The sequence below is a fragment of the Bombus huntii genome, chromosome 3 (assembly GCF_024542735.1).
Source record: "Bombus huntii isolate Logan2020A chromosome 3, iyBomHunt1.1, whole genome shotgun sequence".
Taxonomy (NCBI): Eukaryota; Metazoa; Arthropoda; class Insecta; order Hymenoptera; family Apidae; genus Bombus; species Bombus huntii.
This window is the reverse complement of record NC_066240.1, coordinates 13011530-13039393: the sequence shown is the minus strand read 5'-3', so window position 1 is coordinate 13039393 and position 27864 is coordinate 13011530. Positions and strand designations below refer to the sequence as shown.

At 38.0% G+C, this 27864-nt stretch overlaps 1 protein-coding gene and 2 long non-coding RNA genes across 11 annotated transcripts in view; all 3 read right to left on the bottom strand.

Moving 5' to 3' along the window:
* Window positions 1-27864, bottom strand: part of LOC126863453 (potassium voltage-gated channel protein eag) — a 157562-nt gene that overhangs the window by 91134 nt on the left and 38564 nt on the right. The gene's annotated exons all lie outside the window — the stretch shown is intronic.
* LOC126863540 (uncharacterized) lies at window positions 3-11713 on the bottom strand. 3 transcript variants are annotated; one of them, XR_007688904.1, is made up of 3 exons: window positions 7408-11713; window positions 7082-7296; window positions 3-6998 (listed from the first exon to the last, which is right to left on the bottom strand). It is a non-coding gene; the product is annotated as an uncharacterized LOC126863540 (long non-coding RNA). The 3 variants fall into 3 exon arrangements; XR_007688903.1 differs by having other exon boundaries at window positions 3-7003; window positions 7082-11713; XR_007688902.1 differs by having other exon boundaries at window positions 7082-11713.
* Window positions 15207-16868, bottom strand: LOC126863552 (uncharacterized). The gene is made up of 3 exons (XR_007688922.1): window positions 15748-16868; window positions 15427-15587; window positions 15207-15347 (listed from the first exon to the last, which is right to left on the bottom strand). It is a non-coding gene; the product is annotated as an uncharacterized LOC126863552 (long non-coding RNA).

The following is a 27864-nucleotide window of genomic DNA, read 5'->3' as shown; positions in this document are numbered from 1 at the left end:
CGAAAACGTAGAATGATGTACGTTCAATGGATTATCTCTCTTCTTCTAACTGTTTTTGAAAACACTCGGTTACAGCGTAATGCGGAGGATGTGTTTCTAAACTTGCCCAGTAAGCTACACGGTGGCTAATGATTTCGGAGTCGACTGAATCTAGAGATCATGTGCAAATTCCATGACATCAATTCTAACTCTCCAACGAGCGCTGAATATTTTTCTTGCAGCAAAAGTTTGTAATCCTTTCACGTTTCCTCGGTTGGATTTAGCAGTTGTCTCTTCTTCGTTCTTAATACGTTGTTCTAACTATAGAATACAACCGTTTGCAGATTTTTATGCAATTTCATATTGTTATCGATGTAGTAGCAAGTAATAGAACAAAGGTTTATTTTTCCCATTAAATGTTATGACAAGTACCACTTCACTTTGAATATTTTCTTCTTTTTCATTTCTCCATATTACGTTCGCTCTTTGCATTTTTCCAACTTTTAAAATTCGCATTCTGATCATATATAAATATAGTATAAATAGTATATTATATACTAGTATATATTAGTATATATTATATATTATATTAAGTAGTAGTATATATTAGTATATATTATATAGTATATTTTATAGTAGTGTATATTAGTATATTATATAGTGGTATATATTAGTATATATTATATAGTAGTATATATAGTACATATAGCATTATTATTAATATAATAGAAAGAATAAAACAAAGGTTTACTCTTCCCATTAAATGTTATGACAAGTACCACTTCACTTTCAATATATTTCTTCTTTTTCATTTTCCCATATTATGCGCATTCTTTGCATTTTCCCAACTTTTAAAATTCGCATTCTGATCATATATAAATATAGTATATATAGTGTATTATATAGTAGTATATATTAGTATATATTATATAGTATATTATATAGTAGTATATATTACTATATATTATATAGTAGTATATATAGTACATATAGTATTATTATTGATATAATAGCAAGTAATAGAACAAAGGTTTACTTTTCCCATTAAATGTTATGACAAGTACCACTTCACTTTCAATATTTTTCTTCTTTTTCATTTTCCCATATTACGTGCATTCTTTGCATTTTCCCAACTTTTAAAATTCGCAGCCCAATCAAATATATTTATATTTAGTCTTATAGTATATATAGTATATAGTATATATAGTAGTATATGTAGTATTGTTATCGATATAATAGCAAACAACGCAACAAAGGTTTATTTTTTCCACTAAATGTTATGACAAGTACCACTTCACTTTGAATGTTTTCTTCTTTTTCATTTCTCCATACTACGTTCGCTCTTTGCATTTTTCCAACTTTTAAAATTCGCATTCTGATCATATATAAATATATAATATATAAAATGAGATCGCGGATGGAGAAAGAAGTCTAAGAATCCACGTAGCCAGAAACGAGAAGAAGGCGCTCGACTCGTTTCTTTAATGAAAAAATGAAAATTTACATATTCTCGATTTTGGCATAATAGGGACGATATTAGGAGGAAACTCTACGGTATTTGTTAGACGAAACATTTCGAAATTTCATTAGCACTGTACCCAGATAAGTAGCGTAGGCGAATTGTACGAGGTCCAGGAAATTCTCTTCTCCTACCATCTTTACCAAGCGTGAAGAAAGAGTTGAACAAACGAACGATAATTTTCGCCCCCTTCTTTTCCTCACCTCCGTATATTGTCTTGTTCGTTCTCGATTTTCTTCCGCTACCGTGGAACGAGCATTTCTCCCCTGAGCGACTATTTAGTGTATACCTATTACTGCGTTTATTTATATCTTTGTTGTTATATCTACGTTTATTATTACACCTAAATTGTGTTTGCTCGCGTTCAGCGTTTGTTACGTCCGGTGACCCTTTCCATAAACCAGAATCCATCCCTCGATCAAGACGGCCACTAGCTGTGCAAATACAATTAGTCGAACCGCAATAATAAGGGACTGTCTCAAAACTAAGCATTTTGATTTTATTGTCAAGGCCCTTAATTGTTATAAAATATTTTCAAGCCGAAACGTTGCTTATGGTTATTATTCAATCGAGTAAAAAATTGGAAGGTCAGGATTTGCCCATGTTCGACGATCATTTCCACCAGCAATCGACCGGTGGTGGAGCGACCAACCCCCAGCGATAGTTTTCCTCTGCGACAGCATCGTCAGTTTGTTGTCCTTAGACCAGTCAACATCTCTTGACTGGTTTTTCATCCGTTGACCAGTCGATGTCTTCACTGGTTATTCGTTCATTGATCAGTCATCAGTTAACTTACTAATTGTAGGCAAAATACGGATAAAAAGAAGATAGATGTACTGGCTAACTAGTCGAAACTCAAAATTCAGCATGGAAAATGAACTAAAACTTTACGAGACGATTATAAATCCAATTTGCATGTATGGAATACCACTATGGAGAATAGCAGCAGCGAGTCACATAAATAAACTAAAGTCGCTACAATCGAAGATACTCATAACGATAGTCAACGTCCCATGATATATCAGAAACGAGGATATACGCGAAGACTTAAAAATATCAACGGTCAAAGAAGAAATCGGCGGGGACGCAAAAAAATACAAGGAAAGAACGTCAACACATCGAAACCAGCTGGCTGCTGAAGCGAGCAAAACTCTCATAAAAAGAAGACTAAAGAGAAAACACCCCACTGACCTCACTAAAGAAATAAAATAGACAAATTGGAAGATGGTATCCCACTGGAGGTAGCCATCCACATGTTATTTAGCAATTAAGCTAGAAAAATTTACCAAATGTCCAGCTGGACAAATTGTAAAGTACAAATTAAGTATTAAAAAAGAAACTTACTATTTACACGTCTCTGAGAATACGTCTATACGCACGACGCGTAGCTATTTATATGTACAAAGTTGTTGGAATAGAGTATATATTATAACCTGTTACTTCAGTGTTATAATCAGTCAACTACCTCTATTATTCTAATCGAAATAAGAGATCGATCAATTCGTGGCGTCGATTGTCTAATCGTAACGAGAATTTACGACTCTCATTGACGCGATCTACCGGTCGAACAGCGTTACTTATGCTTTTGACGAATTATTTTCTAGCCGTATATGCGCTACAACGATCGACAAAGGCTATAGAACCGTACTTGACTGTTAATTCAACTTTGACCAGAAGAGGCGCTATAGGCGTTTAGTCGACGTCTCCATACAATTGCAAAGTCCACCTGTACCCATTAGCTCGTGCAATTTTTATAACGCGTTTCAATCCCTCGTTTTCTACCCTAATCTCTCAGCCTTCGATTTACCGCGACGTTTCTACTTGAATTCTACGCCGAAGACATAAAAACTGTTATTGGTCGCGATTTCTCGACTGCCGATGGAACTTCGGCCACGTTCGGCAAGAATCGCGAGTGAACTTTTCCAATTTCAGCGCAGCCGTCAGTTCGTTCGATGCAAAGCAGCGCGAATGCCTGTCACTTTATTTAAAACTCGGAAGGGAACGTCGCTGGCCGCGAAATTACTTTATCCACGACGTGTCACCAGCTTTTCATCGTCGCGAAGAATACCACAAGTATGAGTTCGAGATCTCGAATATCGTTTTAAGAGGGGGCAGTCGCGATTCTAGCGAGAGATATCGCATTGACACTAAGCTCCAGCAGCGCCAAACGACCGGCTTGAAAATCTAATTTACAGTTGTACGTTCGTCGTGATTTCCCTTGCTCGTCGAACTTTATGTAAATTCTTATAGCAAGAAAAATTGAGAAATCGACCAATCGGTTAATATAAGAATTTACGTAATGTTAGACGAACGAAAGAAATAATTCAAATATACTAACCTATAACGTATAATATATGTGTAATATAATGTATAATATTGTTAGAAAATACATGTGCGTACATGTGTATTATTTACTTAATGTCCAGCTGGACAAATTGTAAAGTACAAATTAAATAATAAAAAAGAAAATCTGTATTGTACGAGCGAGGAATGAAAGAGAGGAAGACAAAAGGAAAACTGTTCGATATAAATTCATTCCTGTTTGAGATGTATAAGAAAATAATTTATGTTACGTATAAACTATTTATTAATTTAAAATAGTTATCCTGTTATATATAAATTTTGTATTTAATAAAACATTATATTATTATTTTAACAAAGATAATATACATAAATACAATGTAAATATATAATGTAACGTATAATGTATATACAATATAATATATATAAATGTGTAATATAAAACAAGTATAATGTAAGTATAATATATTAAGTAACTATAAAGAAGTAAATAAGACGAATGTACAATGTTAAATTAAATTTTGAAACCGGTCACTTGACCGGGTCTGATAAGGTTAGTGTTTTAAATAAGATTTCTATTCATTGATACACCTTTTGGTAGAATTTTCAGCAATCGTCTGGAGAGGAGCAAATGGTCGTCAATTTCCATGACCTTGAGATATCTTGAAATATCTATCTATAAATAACTACCCTGAAATATCTCTGACCTTGTCAAAGTCATCGTTCTCGATAACTTTCCCCTGTACGTGTTACCGCCGATCCACCCTAATTTCCCCCAGATACTCGCGAACAGCTTCGATTGAATTTTGTGCCAATATAATCCGTTCTAGCGTATGGACGGCTAGATTTTTATACAGACCGTTCTAAACTTTACCCTCGAGCTCTACTCTTTCGATGTGTTTCTTGCCAATACGAATTTTCTTCGTCCTGTATAATTAAGTTTCGATGGACGTCTCGCTTGAAATTTTAGAACGCGAGCTTATTTTCTGTGGGTTTGCGAGAACCTGGAAATACCGGGAACCGGATACTCGGGCCGGGTCGGCTCGAGTTTCGAAAGTATCTCGTAATCCGATGTTGTCGGGATTCTTCAGACTTCCGCGGGATTCTCGAGAATTATAAAATTACATAATAAACGATAACGTCTTATAACGAAACATTAGAATCTAATTTACGACGTACAATTTATAATCTATCGCACATCTTTCGTTGTTATCTTTCTTTCATTCGTACATATAACATGAAAATTCATCAGAATCTCGAAAGTCTCGGGTGTGCCACGAATCTCAAATTACGAGATATTTTGATGGGAAACCGGAGCCGATTGCAACAGAGGTTCTCTCAGTCGACCCGACTCGACATTTTCGAGTTCTCGCCTCTGCAATTCTCCCTCGCGAAGAAACGTGACGAAAAAGTGTCTCCCAAAATGAATATCGTCGTCGCGGCGACGAATTTCGTTACGTCGAAGGTTTCGCGGCCAAAAGTGAAGGTAGATTTCGAAGTATAAACGATCTGATTGTTCTTGTTTGTACATAGTACATATTCCGTGTTTGACGAGTTTACTCGTCGTGCGTAAAAGGTGGTCACAATGTGCCGTTTAAATTGCAATTTGGCGATTGCAATGAATTGTAGTAATGAAACGAAAGAATCAGTCATTTCGTTACAACTTGATTCTATATTGTAATATACAGGGTGGTTGCTAACTGGTGGTACAAGCGGAGAGGGGGTGATTGTACGCGAAAAAAGAAGTCGAAAATATAGAATAAAAATTTTTTTTTAATTTTTAAATTTTTCCATCGAGACAATGATCTACAGTGAGATCCGTTATAACGAGACGCGATAAAGTGCACGCGTACCGAGCCAAAATTCAAAGTCGATTTTCTCGAGAACAAAGCCTCGAACGAAAAATTTTTATTCTATATTTTCGACTTCTTTTTTCGCGTAGAATCACTCCCTTTCCGCTTGTACCACCAGTTACCGACCACCCTGTATAACAGCCAAGCGTGCTCTGTGTTTGACGAGTATACTCGTCGTCGCTTGCTTCTTGCCACACGTTTTAGGCAGGCACTTTTCAAAAAAGCTCGAAAAATTTACCGGGTATCCAGCTGGACAAATTGTAAAGTACAAATTAAATAATTTTTATCAACAACAACGCAACAACTAACTGGTTGAACGTGAAGAAAGCTGAATGTTCAACTAGAATTTAGATAGATGGCAATAGACAAAAGCAAAGAAATAATTAACTTATATTTCTTTCTACGTGTTTTAGCGTTATTAATAACTGTAATATTTAGGAAGGTGCAACTGCACTTAAATTTTAAACTACGGTATTCTCGTTGTTACGTAGAAAATATTTTCCTACGCAAGAACAAAAGTCTTTAATTTTGGCATTTGCAGCGTCGTCCACAAACGCTATTCAAATTAGTTCCAACTATAGAAAGCGACGTATATTGCAATGGATCGTCGCTCGCTATTCAAACGTTTACACACGTATCTCTATACGCTGTCGCGTTCGCTGCTCTGCGTAGCTTCTGCACGTAGACCTACTTTTTTCTGAGCATTTTAAGAAACAGTTTTTAGAAAAATTAACGAATTCGCTTCGCGATATTCCGACATAATTTTTCTCCAATTTTGACATGATATATACTTCGATACGGCTTTTTACTGTTTCCGGGAAAAAAGTGAAACCGAAAGCCTCTTTTTTCAGATCCGCCATATGGCAGCCGCGTTAAAGTGCATCAACCTGTAATAACAATTTCTCCATAATTACGATAATTATGACAAATCGATTCCAAATGTTGCACGACGGTTTCGTCCACCACGAACTAGTTTCCCTCGAAATTTCAGTGTCTTGAATTTCCACGTTTACTTAAGAACCATTTACCTTAAGTTCCGTACATACGACGAATAAGTCGCATAATAATTTGCGAAACAACGAATTCCCATAAACATGCTCTGTCTGTTAGTACATACAAGGTGTCGCGGTTGTCACAGGCTCATAAAACAATAATAGGATAATTACGCCTGGCAAACATCCTGCAGACCACAGCCATTGTCACAGAGCCATAAATTAGCAATAAACAGTGTCCCAGGGTCAGAAGACAGTAACAGCATGGCCACCTGTGACCTGGGCCTTATCCCCTCTCTATAGGAGCCGAACCCATAGTATATAAACCTTGCCAAAATCAGCTCTCGACACACTCTGTTCTAACATTTTTAACCGTCACTCTGTTGGATTCACATAATAAACTTAGCCAGCATATCCAAAGTCTAAATTTTTCTTACCTTGCTCGCGAAACGTTTAAACCTGCGCGAAATTATTCGAACGACGCGAGAAAACGACCAGTGTTTTCGACGTGACACCATCGAGGCGATTATCAGCTAGTGTCCCAGGCTCAGATGACAGTAACAAGCTAGCCACTTGTGATTGGCGGCAATCCCTCCAGAGGGCCCAAACCCTATATAGCATACAAGCCTACCCAGAATCCACACTCGACACTCTATCGCAAGATTCCGAATCGTTAATACTCTGTTATAACGCTTACTCTGTTGGATTCGTACAATAAATTTTACTATCCATATCTAAAGTGCGAATTCTTTAACTTACTTACAAAACGTTCGAACGACGCGAGGAGATCACCAGTGACGTGTTAATTTCGCGATTTCTTGTGTCTCCTACGTGACACGGCGAACGTAGTGCAATCAACGAGACGGTGGAATCTACGAGCGAAAAGAACGAACCGCTGACTGGCACAGATCCGAACAAATTATTTCCGCCTCGTTATCGCGAAAATCAAGTTTGCAATGTTGAGAATTGTGGATCTTAGTCGCCGAAATATATATGTAGGAACACTTACGTTACACGTAGAAATGATATTAAAATAGTTTCGTATTTATTTAATATGTGATTGACAAGATATTCGTAGATACCCATTGCACGTGTCTCGGTACTCCCTTTGTCGCGCCATCTTTCCACCATCATGCGTACTACGGAACAGTTACATTCTTCTAACTAGAAAAATGTACCGAATGCCCAGCTGAACAAATTGTAAAGTACAAGTTAAATAATAAAACAGAAAAAAATACATTCTTCTGTCCTATGAGACGCTGCGCACGCACGTACCTCCACACACACTCATACTCATATATGTGTATTATTATCGCGCGGCTAATCCGGCGTAGCATACAAAATTATATATATATCTCAATATGCAAGTTTATGAAAATTTTACTTCGAACGTCTGTGCTACCGGAAGAGACAAAATTTTGTATATTTTGTCGGTGGTGAAATCGACTAAATCTCGAACGTACCGCGGAGAAATGCGAGAACGAAAGCAGCACGTTCTCCAGAGACACGTGGACAGGGTTATTACACGAATCAGACGTCGTTTGCTAATTGATCTATTATGTAACGGCATTTCGCAACGCGATTAATTGGAGAAATTGCCGGCGCAGAGGGGAAATCCGGCCGGGACCAGCGTTAATTGGAAATTCGAGCATGCTCGTAAATAAACCTAATAAACGATCGTCCCTACTTAACTCTCGGTTCTATCATTCCATAACGTTACACAACTATGCAAATGATCTTTTGCTCTGGTTATCTGATAGAGAAACGCGTAGATGAAATTGTAATATATATTGTCTTTTGAAATATATATTGAAGTAAGTATAAGTATAGGTACAGGTATAGTGTATGCTGATGCAGATCCTAACCTCACTCTAGCAGTGTTGCATTACAATAAGAAATGATAGGGAGCACGTTCATACATTTATAGCAAGGGACATTATCAACAAATTAATCTTAGCGTGTAATTGAATTAGTTGAAGAAACAGCAATAAAAATCTACCTATAGCTCTTTTTAGTTTCTAGAGCTTATAACACAAAAAACAACATTCATATTCGATGACACAATAATATGATATGGCCTCTGTCTTTTTTCATTTTTTTTTTTTTTTTGCTTCAGTAAATTCTATTTTTTTCGTAACGGCAGTGTCCAGGCCACGGGTATACAAAAGAACAGGACGTAGAGTTTTCCTAGAAGTAATTACTTTAACATTTTACTCTGGAGCATCTCGTGAAATTGATGGCATTGACGGTCCGCGACATACGTTTTCGCGTGTCTCGTACACTTTCGTATAATATATATTATATTATATTTATTATACTATGGTATATTTATTCACTGCTCTTATTATATACAATTTATACATCATATAATATTTATTATGCGTAAATTCATTTTGCAAAATTATGGTGCCTCTTTAATACTTCTCGCTTTATAATTTATTCTTTGATATCGTATATGTGAATTCTATAGAATTCAAACTACCCGCCAACCGACATTTTTACTTTTGCTTTGTTTTACCGGCAGCCATTTTACTGAATAGGTTAGATCACGGGAGAAGAACGGTAATTTCGCACTTAGAAAATCGAGAATCGATTAATTTGCACTTTACAATTTGTCCAGCTGGACATTTGGTAAATTTGTCTAACTTAATTGCTAAATAATATGTGGATGGCTACCCCCAGCGGGATACCACCTTCCAATTTGACTATTTTATTTCTTTAGTGAGAGGTCAGTGAGGTGTTTTCATTTTAGTCTTTTTTCTATGAGAGTTGATTCTAAATTGAGACGCGATTGGCCAGGTTTGTCCACGTAGAATCCCCGTTTACGTAGGCCTCGGGAAGGGAAGTTATCGTCGAATGAAAATCCAAAAACACCGATAAAAGTCACTGAAGAATTTTCACGGTGATTGGCGACACGATGCGACCTTTTCGGTCACAGCCGATCCAAAGGAGAGACTAATAAACGTCCAGCGAATTAACGAGCTGAAAAGCAATACGCTTCGCGTATTTCCGGTCGTTTCCGGATTTCCTCGCAATAAGCCTGGCTCACAGCTACGCTTTCTCAACCGTACTGTGTTACACGTGGCTTTACCTCTCCGTGAGAATGCAAATTCGAGGTGTAATTTGGTTTTAACGATGCAGCTGAAAGAATGGCCAGCAAGTGGTCGTAAGGAACAGACGCTTTCATCAACGACGAACGAAAAACGTATGTTTCAGATTGATGTTGTCAAAGACGCGCGATCATCTTCTTATGAATATTCATAAATATTTTGAAACTGAATTAAACTTTGCTCTCGTGTTCGAATAAATTTGAAAATTTCCTGACTTTCTCGCAAGCAGAAACAAGTAACAAACCTTTGAACCTGTCTGTAAGGAAGATGTTATAGGATGAACAACTGTGAGCATCTGAATTTGTAAGGTTGAAAGATGGTGTACGAATTTTCTCCAATTTTTCCGAGGACTTTTGTCCGATGAAAAACGTGTGGGGCATAAATGGCCCACGTTTGCGGCTCGCGGTAACCGTAAAAACGTTTACAGAATGAGAGTGGAAAATTTATCGAATTGTCGAAGAATGGAATAAAAACGCTGGTAGAGAAGTGTATCATCCTGTTCCATAAAGTTAACTTCGTACCATTCCTATGCTCGTATTTTCTCGACATTTTTTCGAAGACGTTCAACCAAAGAAAAACGTGTCGAAAGTAAATGACCCCCCGTTTACGTAACGTGAGCGAGAAATTTATCGACTCGTCGGAGACTCTAAATAAAAGAAATTTGGTTTATCATCTCTGTCGATAAAACGAATTTCGTACTACCGTTAAGTTAGTATCGTTAAACGATAGACGAGCTGCAAGAGGCCGAATTAAATTATTCAATTTGCTAAAAAATCCAGCTCATCGGCTTACTTAGCATGCTTTTACTGTCGTCGACGAATAACGAGATCTCATCCTGATATAGGTTGACGATTTATTTCTCCATCTCTCTCCGTCTACCTAAATTTTCCCGCCCTCTTTTTCCTCCCCGTTTCCCCTGTCTCTCTTTCTACGTTTCCTTTTTTTCTTCTCCGTTCCCTCCACCTTTCTCGGTCCAGTAAATTTCCTCTTTATTGGACTTCGCCTTCTTAGTTTGCATGGAAGCACGCTCGTTTCGTTGAAACTTGGGAATCCTCGACGAACATCCTTTCTCTCGGTCGACTAGAAACGTTCCTCTTGTAAGCGATAAATTCGCCTTTAAATATCACGTGTACGTAAACGGGGAACAGACACGTGAAACGTTCCGAAAATATCCCTATAAATCCCTATAAATAATGGACATAATTTCGTGGTAGGGTGCAGGTTAACATCCCCATCGAACCAACCGATAAACATTCGCGTGTGACCTCGATCGGGTTTCGTATCGAGGCGACAGCCAATCGAGCGGCTGCCATCGACATCCCAAGGGTTAACAACCCTCCAGTAACGATGCGGAGTCTCGTAGCTGCCACGAAATTACGCTACTTCTCCTTCTCCCTTTTTTTTCTTATTTTCTTCTTCTTTCTTTTTCTTATGTTCGACACAGATGACAGGGTGTTATTTATTGCTCGAATTTTATAACTCTGTCGATGATTCGTTGTATGGGCGAATACGCATGATAATACGAAATTCTCAATGAGAATCGACGCTGGATGACGAATCAACGAATTTACAGAAATTTGCAGGCACGAGGTTTGCTTTTGTAACGAGACGATCGAAAATCTGCGCGATAGGACGATAACTTGAAAACCTGTGATGAATAGATAGGCAGACATACGTGTGTGGAATTGATGGGAAAAAAATGAATTTTGCATTCTTCTCTTCGTTAGTCGCGTTTCAACTTGGGTACACTTTGCAGGCAAATTATGTCACTTTTCCATATACTTGGAACGAACTTTTGTTATTTCTCTGGTACATAAGTATTTGTATATTTTTTTTTATTATTTAATTTGTACTTTACAATTTGGTAAATTTTTCTAACATAATTGCTGAGTAATATGTGGATGGCTAACCCCAGCGGGATACTATCTTTCAGTTTGACTATTTTATTTCTTCAGTGAGGTCAGTGAGATGTTTACCCTTTATCTTCTTTTCATTTTTTTTTCTTATTTAATTTGTATATTACAATTTGTCCAGCTGGACATTTGCTAAATTTTTGTAATATAATTGCTGAGTAATATGTGGATGGCTAACCCCAGCGGGATACCATCTACCAGTTTGACTATTTTATTTCTTCAGTGAGGTCAGTGAGATGTTTTCCCTTTATCTTCTTTTAATTTTTTTTTCTTATTTAATTTGTATATTACAATTTGTCCAGCTGGACATTTGGTAAACTTTTCTAACATAATTGCTGAGTAATATGTGGATGGCTAACCCCAGCGGGATACCATCTACCAGTTTGACTATTTTATTTCTTCAGTGAGGTCAGTGAGATGTTTTCCCTTTATCTTCTTTTAATTTTTTTTTCTTATTTAATTTGTATATTACAATTTGTCCAGCTGGACATTTGGTAAACTTTTCTAACATAATTGCTGAGTAATATGTGGATGGCTAACCCCAGTGGGATACCATCTACCAGTTTGACTATTTTATTTCTTCAGTGAGGTCAGTGAGATGTTTTCCCTTTATCTTCTTTTCATTTTTTTTTCTTATTTAATTTGTATTTTACAATTTGTCCAGCTGGACGTTTGCTAAATTTTTCTAACATAATTGCTGAGTAATATGTGGATGGCTAACCCTAGCGGGATACCATCTACCAGTTTGACTATTTTATTTCTTCAGTGAGGTCAGTGAGATGTTTTCCCTTTATCTTCTTTTAATTTTTTTTTCTTATTTAATTTGTATATTACAATTTGTCCAGCTGGACATTTGGTAAACTTTTCTAACATAATTGCTGAGTAATATGTGAATGGCTAACCCCAGTGGGATACCATCTACCAGTTTGACTATTTTATTTCTTCAGTGTGGTCAGTGGGGTGTTTTCTCTTTATCTTCTTTTCATTTTTTTTTCTTATTTAATTTGTATATTACAATTTGTCCAGCTGGACATTTGGTAAACTTTTCTAACATAATTGCTGAGTAATATGTGGATGGTTAACCCCAGCGGGATACTATCTTCCAGTTTGACTATTTTATTTCTTCAGTGAGGTCAGTGAGATGTTTTCCCTTTATCTTCTTTTAATTTTTTTTTCTTATTTAATTTGTATTTTACAATTTGTCCAGCTGGACATTTGGTAAACTTTTCTAACATAATTGCTGAGTAATATGTGGGTGGCTAACCCCAGCGGGATACCATCTACCAGTTTATTCGAAGATGGTATCTCACTGGGGGTAGCCATCCACATGTTATATTATTATACCACTAAGCTATAATATTTTACCAAATGTCCTACTGGACAAATTGTAAAATTCAAATAAATAAATAAAAAAAAATCTACCAGTTTGTCTATTTTATTTCTTCAGTGAGGTCAGTGGAGTGTTCTCTTTTTAGTCTTCTTTCTATGAGAGTTTTGCTTGCTTCAGCAGCCAGCTGGTATTTGTATATTTGTATGCGCGATTGTTACGTATGTGGCGATGATCGTTGTTTCGTGAAATGCTGTGTAAAGAGATATGCGTACGGGACGAATATTCGAGATGAAAATATAATAAGATATTCGTACAACACGATACTCGTCTAACATCTGTGTATCAATCGCTTATTTTTTAATTAGAAATAGCTTCTTTCATAAAACGTATTTTAAACACGTTAAATGAAAGTTTTCTGAAGAACGAACGATATCGTAGCTTCGCCGTTTTAACTGCTAAATAAAAATATTGTTAAAAAGGGGATGACGCTTAGTATCTGTATATCAATAGCTTGTTTCTTAATTAAAAATACCTCCCTTCGTAAAACGTATTTTAAACGCAATGAGAATCTTCTCTGGATAAATCCGTGAGATTGAAACCTCCTCTTTTTAATTATTGAATAAAGCTACGGTTAAAAACCAGATAACAACTAATATATCCGCGCATCAATCGTTTGTTTGTTAATTAAAAATACCTCGTCAACGAGACACATTTTCAAACACGTTAAATGAAAATCTCCGGAAAGACCGTCGAGATCGAAGCTTCCTGGCGAATAAACTTTTTCTTTTTTCCTTTTGTTTATTTTAATTCTACTTTACAATTTGCCCAGCTGGACGTTCGATAAATTTTTCTAGCTTCTTAGCGACTAAAGTGAAAATGGTGTTAAAGAAGAGACGATGCCACGCATCCACCGCAACGACACATCGGCAAAAATCACGGCAAAGGTCTGCACCAGCCCTTAAAACCGATAAAAGTATACCGGTAGACCGTCAAATGTCGCGTAGTGGTGTTATCAAAAAAAAAAAAAAAAGTAGAGAGGGAGAGAGAGAAAAAGAGAGAAAGAAGAAACAAAAGCGAAGAAAAGAGAAGATAAAAAGAAAAAAGGGCGCTGAGGTGAGGAAAAGAGAGGTTAGGATGGTCACGGGGCACCCTGTGTTATTCATCTTTTATTTGGGCTCGACCTGGTCGCGGCACGGGCCACTCCGGCTTCTCTAACTCCGGGCGGTCGGTATATTCTAAAAATAGTCGCGCATCGAATAACGAGCCGGCCGCGCGCCGCTAAGGGTTGAAGTTTGCATTGTGAACGCGTACAGTCTGCCCTGTATATGGCTCTACCCCCATGTAACCGAAGATTTGACCCAATGACCCAACGGACGGAGTCGAAACCGGCCGGAAACACCCGATCCTCATTCACCGACTCCCATCGTCTCTCTGTCTTTTCATCAGCCGCGCGCGTTCATCCTTTTCCTCTCTTTTCTCCCGCTTCTTCTATTTTTTTCATTGGTGTTTCATAGTTTCACGTTGAAATTAAAAAAATTTACCGAATGTCCAGCTGGACGAATTGTAAAGTAGAAATTAAATGATAAAAAGAAAAAATAGTTTCACGTTGGACTCTGCGTCTTTCTACGGAGCCATCTTCTTTCGGTGCGTTAATTTTCAGGGCGAATTGCAAAAAGTTGTAGGATACCAATGAAAACGGTGTTGTAAAACTCTAATCCAAACGCAGTTACGCCAATTCTAGAAACAGTGTAGTCGATAGTCACGCACCTGATCTTTCGCGACTTTGCGACTTATTTCGTGCCATCGCTCCTTCTCTGTGTATTAATTTCTTGGACAAATTCTAGGATCCTTGGAGAATTCTGTACAAGCGCTACAAATTGCGTTGAACATCGTTCCAGAAGCTATTTGCTCGCGGTTTCCGCTTGTTGGTGATACAACTTCTAATCCGAACGTTACATCAACTCGAGCAGCAGCGTGGCAATTAGTCGCGACCACGATTTAACACCTTTCTTCGCGCTTCTCTTCAACCTCGGTCCTATCGGTACGTTATTTCTCGCGACAAATTCTAAAAGATCTTGCCACACCTGTTACGAGTTTGCAAGTCTGCAGAAACACCACGATTCGTTCTAATGTCGTCCCGGAAGCCATTCACCCGTGGCTCCCTCTTATTTGTAATACAACTTCTATGATCCAAACGAGTAATCCAAAAATAATTCAGACGAATAATCCAAAAATAATCCAGACGAATTCGACAGAATATTTGAATACCTGTTACGATTTTGCGAGCCTGCAGAAACACCATGATTCGCATCTAACGTCGTTGCAGAAGCCATTCACCCGTGGGTTCCTTCTGTTAATAATACAATTCCTATAATTCAAACGAGTAATCCAAGAATAATCCAGACGAATTCGACAGAACATTCGAATACCTGTTACGATTTTGCAAGCTTGCAGAAACACCATGACTCGCATCTAACGTCGTTCCAGAAGCCATTCACCCGTGGCTCCCTCTTATTTATAATACAACTTCTATGATCCAAACGAATAATCCAAAAATAATTCAGACGAATTCGACAGAACATTCGAATATCTGTTACAATTTTACAAGCTTGCAGAAACACTATGACTCGCATCTAACGTCGTTCCAGAAACCATTCACCCGTAGCTTCCTTCATAAATAATACAATTCCTCTAATCCAAACGAGTAATCCAAAAATAATCCAGACGAATTCCACAGAATATTCGAATACCTGTTACGATTTTGCAAGCTTGCAGAAACACCATGACTAGCATCTAACGTCGTCCCAGAAGCCATTCACCCATAGCTTCCTCTTGTTAATAATACAACTTCTATAATCCAAACGAGTAATCCAAAAATAATTCAGACGAATAATCCAAAAATAATCCAGACGAATTCGACAGAATATTCGAATACCTGTTACGATTTTGCAAGCCTGCAGGAGCACCACGACTGGCATCCAACATCGTTCGAAAAGCTATTCGCGTATCCATGCCGTCTTGTTTAATACGATTCGAATACCACTCTAGTATCCAAATTACGCCAACTTCAGAACCAATGTAGTCAACAGCGAAAACGTCGCGTTGAATCTCAGCCTAACCTAACCTAACTTAAACCGATTTGCATGTGCAACGTGAATTTTGCTCGAGCATTTACGAAGCCTTGAATATAGTTATGAGCAGGTTAGAGGGTGAAATTCTTTCAAGTTGTTCATAGTTACTCGCCTTCATCGTATTCATAGTTCACTCGTATACATAGTTAGTCGCCTTCGTAGATAACGAGGTAGTCGTTGTCTTTTACTGTTGCTGTCAGTGTTACTATTGTTACCGCACTGTACACCGACCTGTACGCTGCGTGCACGTCCTTCTAAACACACGCGAATCGACTAGTCCGTCCTTGCCCATAGATGTCATCGATTAACCCGTTGACGATTGTTACGCGACCGCGAAAAAACGTGTTGAATCTATTTTGTGGTCAGTGACGTTTGTAGATTATCGGTGTTATAGTTACCTTGGTTTTTCAATGTATATTCCACTGTTATTCGGAATACAGTCATGTTCCACTATACTTGATAAATTTTCAAACTCGATTCTCTCGTAAACTAAGCCTCAAATGAACAAATTTTATTCCATTTAATTCTTTTCTTATCTATTGGGCAACTAAGTGATTGCGGCTTTTGTCAATACTACCTAATGACAAAATCCGCAATCACTTAGTTTCCAACCCAATATTATATTTCGTTCTTATTTTTTCATAAGGAATAACCTGGTGTCCGCTTGTATGATACACGTTGTTCGGCCGCACCCTGTATATACAATCGGTGCTCTTAATTATCTAGTCAACAGCCCTACCAATGACATAGCCTATGATACTACGAATGATGTCAATACCATTGACATTAATACCAACCTACTAGCATTGTCGATCCAGTCTACTGACACTGTTACTAGCGCTGCATTTCTCACGCAACTTTCGATTGGTCCTTTAAAAACGAAATCAACTAGACCAAGTACGATGGAAGAAGAATACCAGAAAATACTTAGCGCCACCTGTCAAGCTCATTTACAGAAAGAAACGAAACACTATCGCTAGAGAAGTGAGATGAGTCAGAGAGGTAAAAAGGAGCGGAAAAAAGCTGCATGTTCTTCTTATCGACGTGGAAAGCGTAGCAAACATTCGACAGGGGAAACAGATAGCCGGTCGTTCGGTTTTATCGAAAATCGACATTCTCCACTCTAACAAACAACCGTTACGAGAAACGAGGCTCGCTACCCTTTAACCTGAGAGCGAATTCAGTTTCTCCGTTCAGCTCGAAAATGTAAATTCCCGTGCACCGGCCTACCACGTTCCCCTTTCACGCCACTTCCACGTGCGAAAATTTCATTTTCCCAACTGTTATATATCACGCGTTCTATACACATACCAATATCGGATAAGTGGTAAATTATCCAAATATTGTTTAACCAAATTGTTACTGGATATTGCTGGCTACGTTGACTAGATTTTTGGAGATCTTCCAGTTTTGCTTAGATTTACGTATCGATTACGATAGTAAAATTTTTCTGAAATTTTTCTGCTCGAAATTATGATCACGTTTGCAATTTATGGCGATACCTTTTTGAAGCGATCCGTTATGGCGAACTTTTGCCTGTACCGAGTTTCGATATTTTAATTATATCTGCAAGTATCGTAATTGCATCTCTAATCATAATAGAAAAGTGGTCGTAGAAAACGTTGTAAAGAAGACAGGAAACTTACGGATTAATGGTTAGCTGTTGCGACCTCTTTGGAAACTTTGGGAACTGGGCAAAGGCAAGCGATGACGAGTATACTCGTCAAACACGGACTATGCGTGGCTGTTACAATATAACATTACGTTGTAGCGAAATGACTGTTTTATCTTTGAGTGTTATTACCGACAGGACTCGTTATAACGCGAAATATCGCCATTCCTTCGCGACGAGTATACTCGTCGAAAACAGCTAACTGGTTAATGTAGTCCAATTGCACGGAGAAGAAAAGTATACCCATTCAAAAATCCTGTACATGTCACTTCTTTAATTGCAAAGAACATCCAACGCCCCATTCGTTTAGACAAATGGCATCGATAAAGAAGAAACAATCAACTGACGTTTATCGGCACTTGCATCTTTATCTGCGTCTTCTGCCATTATTATCGATAATATCGTTTATTACCACCGATAGAAAGGGAGCTCACGCTTAAATTCCACGCTATAAAATTCTACGGTATTCTCATTGGTACATAGAGCATTTTCCAATAGAAGAACAAAATTGGTCAATTTTCGCGGAATCGGCTGGTACGCAGAAAAATACAAGGAAAGAACGGCAACAGATCGAAAACCAGCTGGCTGTTGAAGCGAGCAAAACTTTCATACAAAGAAGACTAAACAGAAAACACCCACTGATTTCACTAAAGAAATAAAATAGTCAAACTCGAAGATGGTATCCCACTTGGGGTAGCCATGCACATGTTATTTAGCAATTAACACTTTACCGACCGCTCGCGATTCAACAGCATACGCACGTCCGACCGGCAGTTCAGGCACAGATTCTCCCGGGCATCCGCTCTGTTTCGGTTTAGACTCTCCAATACCATTCTTTTCGTTCATCGCGAACGGTAAGTTATTCAAATTGGTATAAAACTGTAGGAGTTTACAAAGTAACGCGATTGACGCAACTGAGCAAGGTACCTTAGTACTAAGTAACAAATTACTGCTCAAATAATGAGAAAGATTGTTGGCGACAAAGAGCCGATTAATAGGCTGTCGGTCGGTAAGCGTCGGCGACAAAAACCGATTAATAGGCTATCGGTCGGTAAGGTGTTAAGCTAGAAAAAATTACCAAATGTCCAGCAGAACAAATTGTAAAGTACAAATTAAATAATGAAAAAAAAAAATTTCGTAGTGTCTGGCTTCAGCCTACAGCGTTTTCTGCGATCACTGCTCGGTTATTCTCATAATCGTGCCTTCGTAACACAAGGAATCTATGATTAAAGGTTATGTCTAAAATTAGCAAGTGTCTGGCGACTTATGTACAAGTCTGTACACGGGACACGTGTGTACGTACGTGTGTCTCGTATCGGCGTATAAAGCGACTGGAAACGAGTGAAAAGTGGAAGAAGGAGGTGAAAGAGCTGAAACTCGTAGAAAAATCGCGGAGAATTACCACGACGAGAGAACCAACCGCGTGCGTATCGTGAAATCTCATGGTACTCCTTTCCATCCCTTTCATCCCTCCGTTTCTTCTCCCCTCTCGCCGATAACCGCTGTCTACTGTCAACAAGCGAGCGAGTGTTTGCACATTTCCCAGCGAGAAACCTCGTAATAATTTACGAGGGACGCCATGTCGGCACAGTGCGTAAAAAATTAATTCGAAAGTGCTCGAATACAACAGACCTTACGTCCAGTTGAGCAAATTGTAAAGTAGAAATCAAATAATAATAAAAAAAAAAAAAGAAACAACAGACCCTGATCATTACGAAAACATTTGCTCGTTTTCCTTCGCTTCTTATCTCGCGTGTTGGATCTTTTCGTACTTAGAAAAATGCGATGTAGTATTAGAATTATGAAGAAAGTGTTTATATAGCGAAGAAACAACAGTTTCGTCATAAACAAAATTCCGTTTCTATGCAGCGTAAGTGTTTCTTTACGCGGAGTTTGTGCAGCAAGCCAGCGATGTAGCAAAAGATTATACAATCCAGTAGCCTGTCTAACAGTTACCTTCGTTTACGTATCGTTTCGTTAATCAGATTCGTTAACCGCATTTGACGAGTATACACGTCAAACAAAAACTTTGTTTTGGTACGCCTGACGAGTACACTCGTCGTCGCTTGTATACATATTGTTGAGAATTGTGGATCTTAATCGCCGAAATAAATGTAAAGGAATACTTAGATTATACTTAGAATTGATATGAAAATAGTTTCAGATTTATTTAATATGCGATTGACAAGATATTCACAGATACACATTGCACGCGTCTCAGCTCTTTCTTGTCTCACCATCTTCTTTACCACGCTACTAACGGAACAGTTGCATTCGTCTGTTTTACGAGACGCTGCGCACGCACATACTTGCACACACTCATACTCATATATGTGTGTCACTACTGCGCGGCTAATCTAGCTTCTTTTTTTTTATTATTTAATTTGTACTTTACAATTTGTCCAACTGGACATTTGGTAAATTAATCTAGTCTAGCACACAAAATTACACACATCTCAATACGTATATCACGCACTCCATGACCTAATCGCACGACAGATTTCTAAAACTAGATCCCGCAGTCGATTGGTTAATCATGAAAGAGTTAAACGAGTCTAAACCACGGGAAAAGAATTGTCCACAGATTCCAGAAATACCTGCGAGTCTATCGAGCCGATAGAGCATTATGTGGCTCTATTGAAAATTTCCTGCGAGCCTCACAAAGAGATGAAAAGGGTGAATACGCGCGGCATCCGGTGCCGCAGAAAGGTCACCGATGTTGCGTTTCGATCGGATACCTGAAAACCGTGGCAGCCATCGATCAATCGAGCCATCGTCTGCGCAAACTGTACAACAACCTTCGACAACGATCGCACACCTATTTCCTGTATTTCCCGTGCAATCAATGACGACAACACTGTCGCTGCATCAAATTATTTCCCCAATCTATGTACTTTAAGGCGCGGTTTCCCCGTAATCCTACGAGTACAATTAACTGCTAATTCGCGTATTTACTTTACCATTAATAATATTGATCCACGTGCAACTCCTAAAAGCCCATTATCGTATTATCATACGCGCCGTATCGAACATTTTACCTCTTTCTCGATGTCTCAGCAATATTACCATATCAGCTAGAAAAAGAGTTAGAAAGAAAGGAAAAATGAGAGGGACGCGTAACAAAAAAAAAAAAGAACGAGTGATTTTCACGAATTTTGTTTCCGGCTAACTATTGGTCGCGTGAGACTGGACTTTCCTTTCGCGTGTAAATAGACATGGTTTTCGAGTATAAATGTAATTTTATGTATACAGGGTAGTTGGTAACTGGTGGTACAAGCGGAAAGGGGGTGATTCTAGGCGAAAAAAGAAGTCGAAAATATCGAATAAAAATTTTTCGTTCCAGGCTTTGTTTTCGAGAAAATCGACTTTGAATTTTGGCTCGGTACGCGTGCACTTTATCGCGTCTCGTTATAACGGATCTCACTGTAGATCGTTGTCTCGATGGAAAAATTTAAAAATTAAAAAAAATTTTTATTCTATATTTTCGACTTCTTTTTTCGCGTACAATCACCCCCTTTCCGCTTGTACCGCCAGTTACCAACCACCCTGTATATGATTATAAAGCAGCATTTACGATTATTTTCTAAGCTGTGTTTATGATAATATTCGTAGATTACCCCTCAAAGATATGGACGCAAACACTGTGCACCATTAGATGCAAGATTTGTTCTCATTTTTTTTTTTTTTTATTGATATTCTAATAAAAATGTTTAATTGTTCAATGGGGCACTTTTTATTTCAAAGTATCTTCTATTTATCGGCTATATTCAAAATGCCCTAACTGTCAACTTTTATACAATTTTTACAATTGTAAGAAGTTGAAGCGCTCCGGTTACCAATGACTACCGTGGCGTCACAGGAGAAACCGTGGCAGTCAAAGTGTTAAGGCGCATCCTCACTGAAGCAACGGCGAGCAACTTTCTACTGATGTTTCACGTTCGAAGCTGCTGCTTTCTGTCGTCCGATATTCCGCCAGTGTTCCTTCCAAGTTTCTGTTGTCGCTAACGAAACTTGCTGCTTGTTGTTGCTGTTTCCGTTTGCAGAGGTAAACGTCGAAGAGAAACAAGAAACACGTAGCAAGCAACGCATAGCGACAGAAACAAACGTTTCTTCTGTGTATACGTGCGTAAGTATTTCGACGTTTAGAAATTACTGCGAGTGTATAAAATACGCTTGAAACGAAACAGTTTAATCTGATTTTCGTGTCTAATCTTAGACAAGGTAGTTGAAACATATACAGATAGTTGAAAATTGAGAAAAACAGTAACAACGTAAAGACAAACAAGACACGAAAAATTGGGTCCTTGATAAGTGTAAAAGCAACCTTTAATTAACTTCTAATGTAGACAGTAGCTTTCTGATAAAACGAAAGAAACTTCTGGTCTAATATTTTATTATTAATATTTTTGACTAATATTTTTGATATTTTTCGTTTCGAAACACTTGAAGCTCTGCGTTTGACGCGTGCATTGAATCCTATTTAAACGACAGGAAATCTACATTTCTGCCACCTTGTAAACATAGTTTCGGATTACTGTAACGTAAATATACCGAGCGACCGAGGATAAGCGATCGTATTTCTTAGATTCTTCACTTATACCATTTTCATGATCGATTACGAAAGTGATTAAATATTGTTGTAAACTATTATTGGGTTGGCAACTAAGTGATTGCGGATTTTGTCGATACCGCCTAATGACAAAATCCGCAATTATTTAATTGCCAACCAAATAATAGTTTATAACTCATAACAATTGGCCAACTCAACTCTCCACTCCTCACAACTCGACTCTTACTTAACGACTGCCGATTAATTCGTCTCTCTCCTTTGATCCTTTCGCTTCTACGGGCGACTATAGTTGCTGTGCGTAAGATGCCATTGACGTACCACGGGCGACTATAGTCGCTGTGCGTAAGATGCCATTGACGTACTACGGGCGACTATAGTCGCTGTGCGTAAGATACCGTGTATTGTACATACGACGAGTATTGTACATCCTCAAGCCTTTTATTAACAATAAAATGGTGTAACAAGAGGGCAGTGTGTATGCTGTTCTCTTTCCACAATGAAGAATTTGTTGACACGAAACGTCAAAAAATGATTAACCTTTTGCACTCGAGAGGCGCTGTCAGTCACCACGGCATTCCGTGCTGCAACTGCAGTGGCGAGCGAGAGGCGACAGTTCCTGTTTATGATACATTTCGACATCTCCAATTGATCAAATTGATCTTCGATTAATGAGAGTGCAATATTGGTTCGTAAATTGGTTCCTTAGCTCTTTGCGTTGTTTATTAGGAAGCATTAAGTGTTAGACTTTAAAACGGAGATAAAATATTTAATGCAATATCTCTGCGAAACTATGGTTCTGACGTCTTCAACGTTAGTTCGGATTCGACGATCATGGCAAAAGTACTATAATTTAAAAACTAAAAAATGGTTTTCATGAAAATTGTGAAATTAGTTGAAACGAAGATGAACTTCGATGTTGAAAAATAAGGTCAATTATATTGAAGAATACATCTTGCTGAATGCTTTATAAATTATCATACAAAAAAAAAATGCAGAAATTAATATTACAAAATCATATTTTCAAAGATGTAAATATAGATAAATTACTGGAACATAATGTTTTTGTAAGTTAATTTTTATATAAAACCATTTTACGCTAGGCGTAACACACGAGTCACGTATACACTAAATCATCCGGAGTAGCTGCTACGTTCGACCTAAAAAGTCCTCGGGTGCCAAGGGTTAAGTATAAATATGTCTATGGGTCTATGGGTATTTATACGATTACGAAAACTGGCCTGTCTGTAGCTCGCTGCATTATCTGTGCAAGCCATGTTCCTAGAAAACTAACTAAATTGATTTAGCGCTAAACAATATTCAGTGGCTTCGACGACTAAGAAAACTAAATTTTAGAAAAAATGTGGTGTTTTCCTTGAAAGTGGCATCCACTTCAACATTGGCGAACCACTGTACGAAGTTAAAAAATTGGACCATGTGTAAGGAGATAATAAAGTGACAAGAAGAGGGAAATTATTATTATTACTATGATTATACGAGACCACGAGGGTATCTTTGCAGTCGCTTAACGCGGCTGTGCGAGTTCGCCGAGAGATTCTTGTCCTCCCCGGCAGCTTATTAATTCATTTTCCCATTAACGTGCTCTCGCCGAGCTACTCTGCAACGTTAATCACGCCCCGATGATAATTAACGCGAGCGTCGAGCGATCAATCTTCCAGGTATCCCTTTGTTCCATGCGTGTTCTTTTCTCGATAAACCAGCTGCGTTTAATAAATCGCTCGCTAATTTGCTTCGTTCTGTAGGCGAACGTCTTTTTCACCGAAGCCACGACGACCAACACTTTCTTATCTGTTGTGACTATTCCAAATAGCGCCCAACAGATATCAACTTGTTGAAACGTTTGCTTCTTATCGGAGTAACGCAATGCCAGGAATATTTGGCTTCCATTTCGATTTTAAAGCGAACTTTGTTCCTAGCAGCGAGCAACGCTATTGTGCACGAGCCTTAATATAGCCGGACTGGTCAGTAAGACTATGCCTGGTAGTCCCTGCCTTAGACGTAGAGGTAGCCTCGTCTTGGCGCGGTATTTGTATCATTCGCTCGTATATTCGATAGCGAGATAGACAGACTCGTTTGTCGTCGTAGCCCTCTGGTGTTGACGGTTGGTACCCGCGGATCGCCCGGGAGGTGTTGCGCCGCGTTGACGCCTCGACCTGTCGGCGTCCTATTGATACCGATCCGCCACATATGTTTATGGCGATTAAGAAGCGACGAGAACGTCCACAGGTTTAATCTAATTACCATTTTGCTACATCTTCTCTGTCTCTACCATCGGCTATATCCTTCACGCTCAACTTTCATCTTTTCAGTTTTTTGCATTCTGAAAGCATAAGCTGCAGCGTGGTTCTCCTGTCCTTTCCGATCCCAAACCTCACACTTCCTTTCCTCCTCTTCTTCCCAGTACTTGTTCCGTCTTTTTGTATCATCACATCTCCCCCTCGCTAATAGCTTTTCACCATTTCCATTCGTAGTTCCTTTCAAATTCTACGCTGCCCGTAGTCTCGTTTGTCTCTGTCTGCCTTACATTCTACTTTGCACTTTCTATCTCGTCATATCGGATTTGTCTCTCGGTTTTCCTTGGCCCATTCCCTTAGCCCTTTCGTCATTTCTTACCCATATTTTTATTACGCCTTTTACATTTCGATGGAGCAAATTTCTCTACTTTTAAGTGTTTACTTCGTGACGTAACTGGGGTCGAATGTTCGGCCAAGTTGGAACCGAAACGAAAATACGTCTTTGTCGCAGATAAACGTGCCTGTTATTATTGGGTTGGTAAAGTAACACGGCTAAGTAACGGAAAAAATAAATAAAGTCAAATTTGGAACGTATCTGAAAATACATATATAGAAGACACAATATGTTTATTAGAAGCGTGTACTTGGCGAAAGATTATCAAAATATTTGAACGATTATTCGCGTTCCTTTTATCTATGTTGGGCAGTCTGCGTTAAGGCTTGTGTCTTCCAGTTACATCTCTCCTTAGTTTATGCTTACGATCTACTTTTCCAACCATCGAGCTCAGCGTCTCTCGTACTTAACATTTACATTCAAAATCTACAACTTAAACTTGACCTTAGAACGTGCCACTTGTATCCTTACACTCTATGCTTTTCCACTTACATAATCTCGCAGAGCGAAAATTTCAAAAACGAACCAGAATAAATCGAAAGAAAAACAAAATTTTTTTATTTTTTAATCTGTACTTTACAATTAGTCTAGCTGGACATTTGGCAAATAGACATAAAATGTGAAGCTCTAACGATAAAATATAAGACGACTGTCAGCTGTATTAACACTTTATCGACCAATATCCAATTAATCGGCTTCTTGTCGCCGACTCTTACCGACCGATCTATTAATCAGTTTTTTGTTTCCGACAATCTTTCTCATTATTTGAGCAGTAATTTGTTATTTATTACTAAGGTACCTTGCTCAGTTGTGTCAGTTGCGTTGCTTTGTAAGCTCACACAGTTTTATACCAATTTGACTACCATAAACTCGATAATCCTGTCTCGTTACGATGGTCAGAAAACTTCAATAAGTTTCGTACGGCGTACGTGGTAGTCGTAGAAACGCTCGGTGGTAAATGTTTGAATAGTTCGATGAGCCGTTGTATGCGCAACGCGCACCCAATTTCCTTCTTTCGGTTTTCAAATCTTCTTTATCTATAGAGCGTCGTCATCGTATAATCCGTCTAATGGCACTCGCAAAACGCGTTTGTCCATCGTGAAAGATGATCTTTCGATCGAGATCGCCGCTGCAATTGGATTCCATCTGCAATATTTTATCTGCTGTCTGACCTTTCCACGAGTAGATCTGCCACTCTGGTTGGTTTCAGGAAATATTTTTAGCTTCTAGGCTTTTTAGAAGTTTTACATTCTCCGCTCGTTGGCGACTCGTTATTTTTCCGCTTCGTTAATAAAGAAACACGAAGGTTTTTTTTAGGTTTCTTTTTTTTTGTATTTTTAATTAGTTAATGCACACTATCCTAATATAACAGATAATTAAATATATTCGTTCTTTGTGTTCTTTGTGTCTTCTCCGTGTACGATGTAGTTTAATGTGTAAAACGAGCTACTTTTTACTCGTATAATAATTACAACAATAGCGATAATGTGTAATAATCTTCCATGCAAGTAACTGCGTTGAGACAAACATTGTCAAAATAGAAACACATTTACCAAATGTCCAGCTGGGCAAATTGTAAAGTACAAATTAAATAATAAAAAAAAATAGAAACATTTCTGAGAGAAGAAACTGTAACTGCAGATGTGGAGTATCAAAAAATAATAATGTCGTACATGTACATATAATAATATTAGTAATAAGGAATGTGTTAGTGTTTCGAACGATAAACTTAATTTTCCACACATTACAACTACAAATTACAACTAAATACTAAATTACAGATAAACGCAATTTTCAAAGTATTTAAATTATTACTTTTGGAAATATTCTACTACAAACGACGTACAAAAAATACTGTGGCTGAGAGTTGCGGAATTTCATTTTCATAATTAATACTTCATTACATTAACGAGACTCGACTTGCTAGCTTCTAAGTTTTTTAGGTTATATATCGAGTCAATTAGTCACATTATTTACCGAATGTCCAACTGGACAAATTGTAAAGTACAAATTAAATAATAAAAAGAAAATTAGTCATAGTGTTTGTCAAAGAATAAAATGAACGACGGTTGCGAATCGGAAGTTTAAAGTCATTAGATATACTAAGAAACGTTCGGACGAGGTCTGGAGAAAAGATTAATAGCCGTAAACTTTGCAGTACAAATAACGTGATTAATGTCGCAGGACTAAGGGAATTTCGTTCCAACTTTTTCCCCAAAAAACTTTCCCCTATCGAGAACAAAAATACCTAGACGTTTAAAATACGTGGAAATTGTACGAAGTTGCTGCGTTAAAGAATTATCGGTCTGAATTTAGCTGGAGGAACCTTTCAACGGTAGAAAAATCTGCTAAAATCAGCGTTCATTTCCAGAGAACAACTGTCCTAACATTTACGTAAGCCCCTTCGAAACGCTAACGTAGTTTTGGCAGGTATTTTTTTTTTTTAGGTTTCGTGCATTTTTGCCAGGTTTACGTTTCTGAACTGATAGAAAAAGTTAGCGAAATATATTATTAGGTCGTGACGTCAAACAACAAAGTTCTAACAATTTGATAAATATCGGATATCGGCTAGAATTTCAAGCGAGGTTTCCGCGTGCTAATATCGTATTTCGTCGACCTGATATTAAACAAAAAAGAAAGATAACGTCAGAGCAAATGCTTTTATCGGTTGATCGTGCTTCGAAGCCCAAAATTGCCAGGAAGATTCGTACCAGCCATTGTATCTACAAATCTTTCCACTGCGAAAACGTTTCCTCTGCTGTTACGTTTAAAGTTCGCGGTTTCGTTAAACCATCGTGTCATGGAGCGGTGAAATGACGTGTGAAAGTGGCACAAGCGAAGGACTATA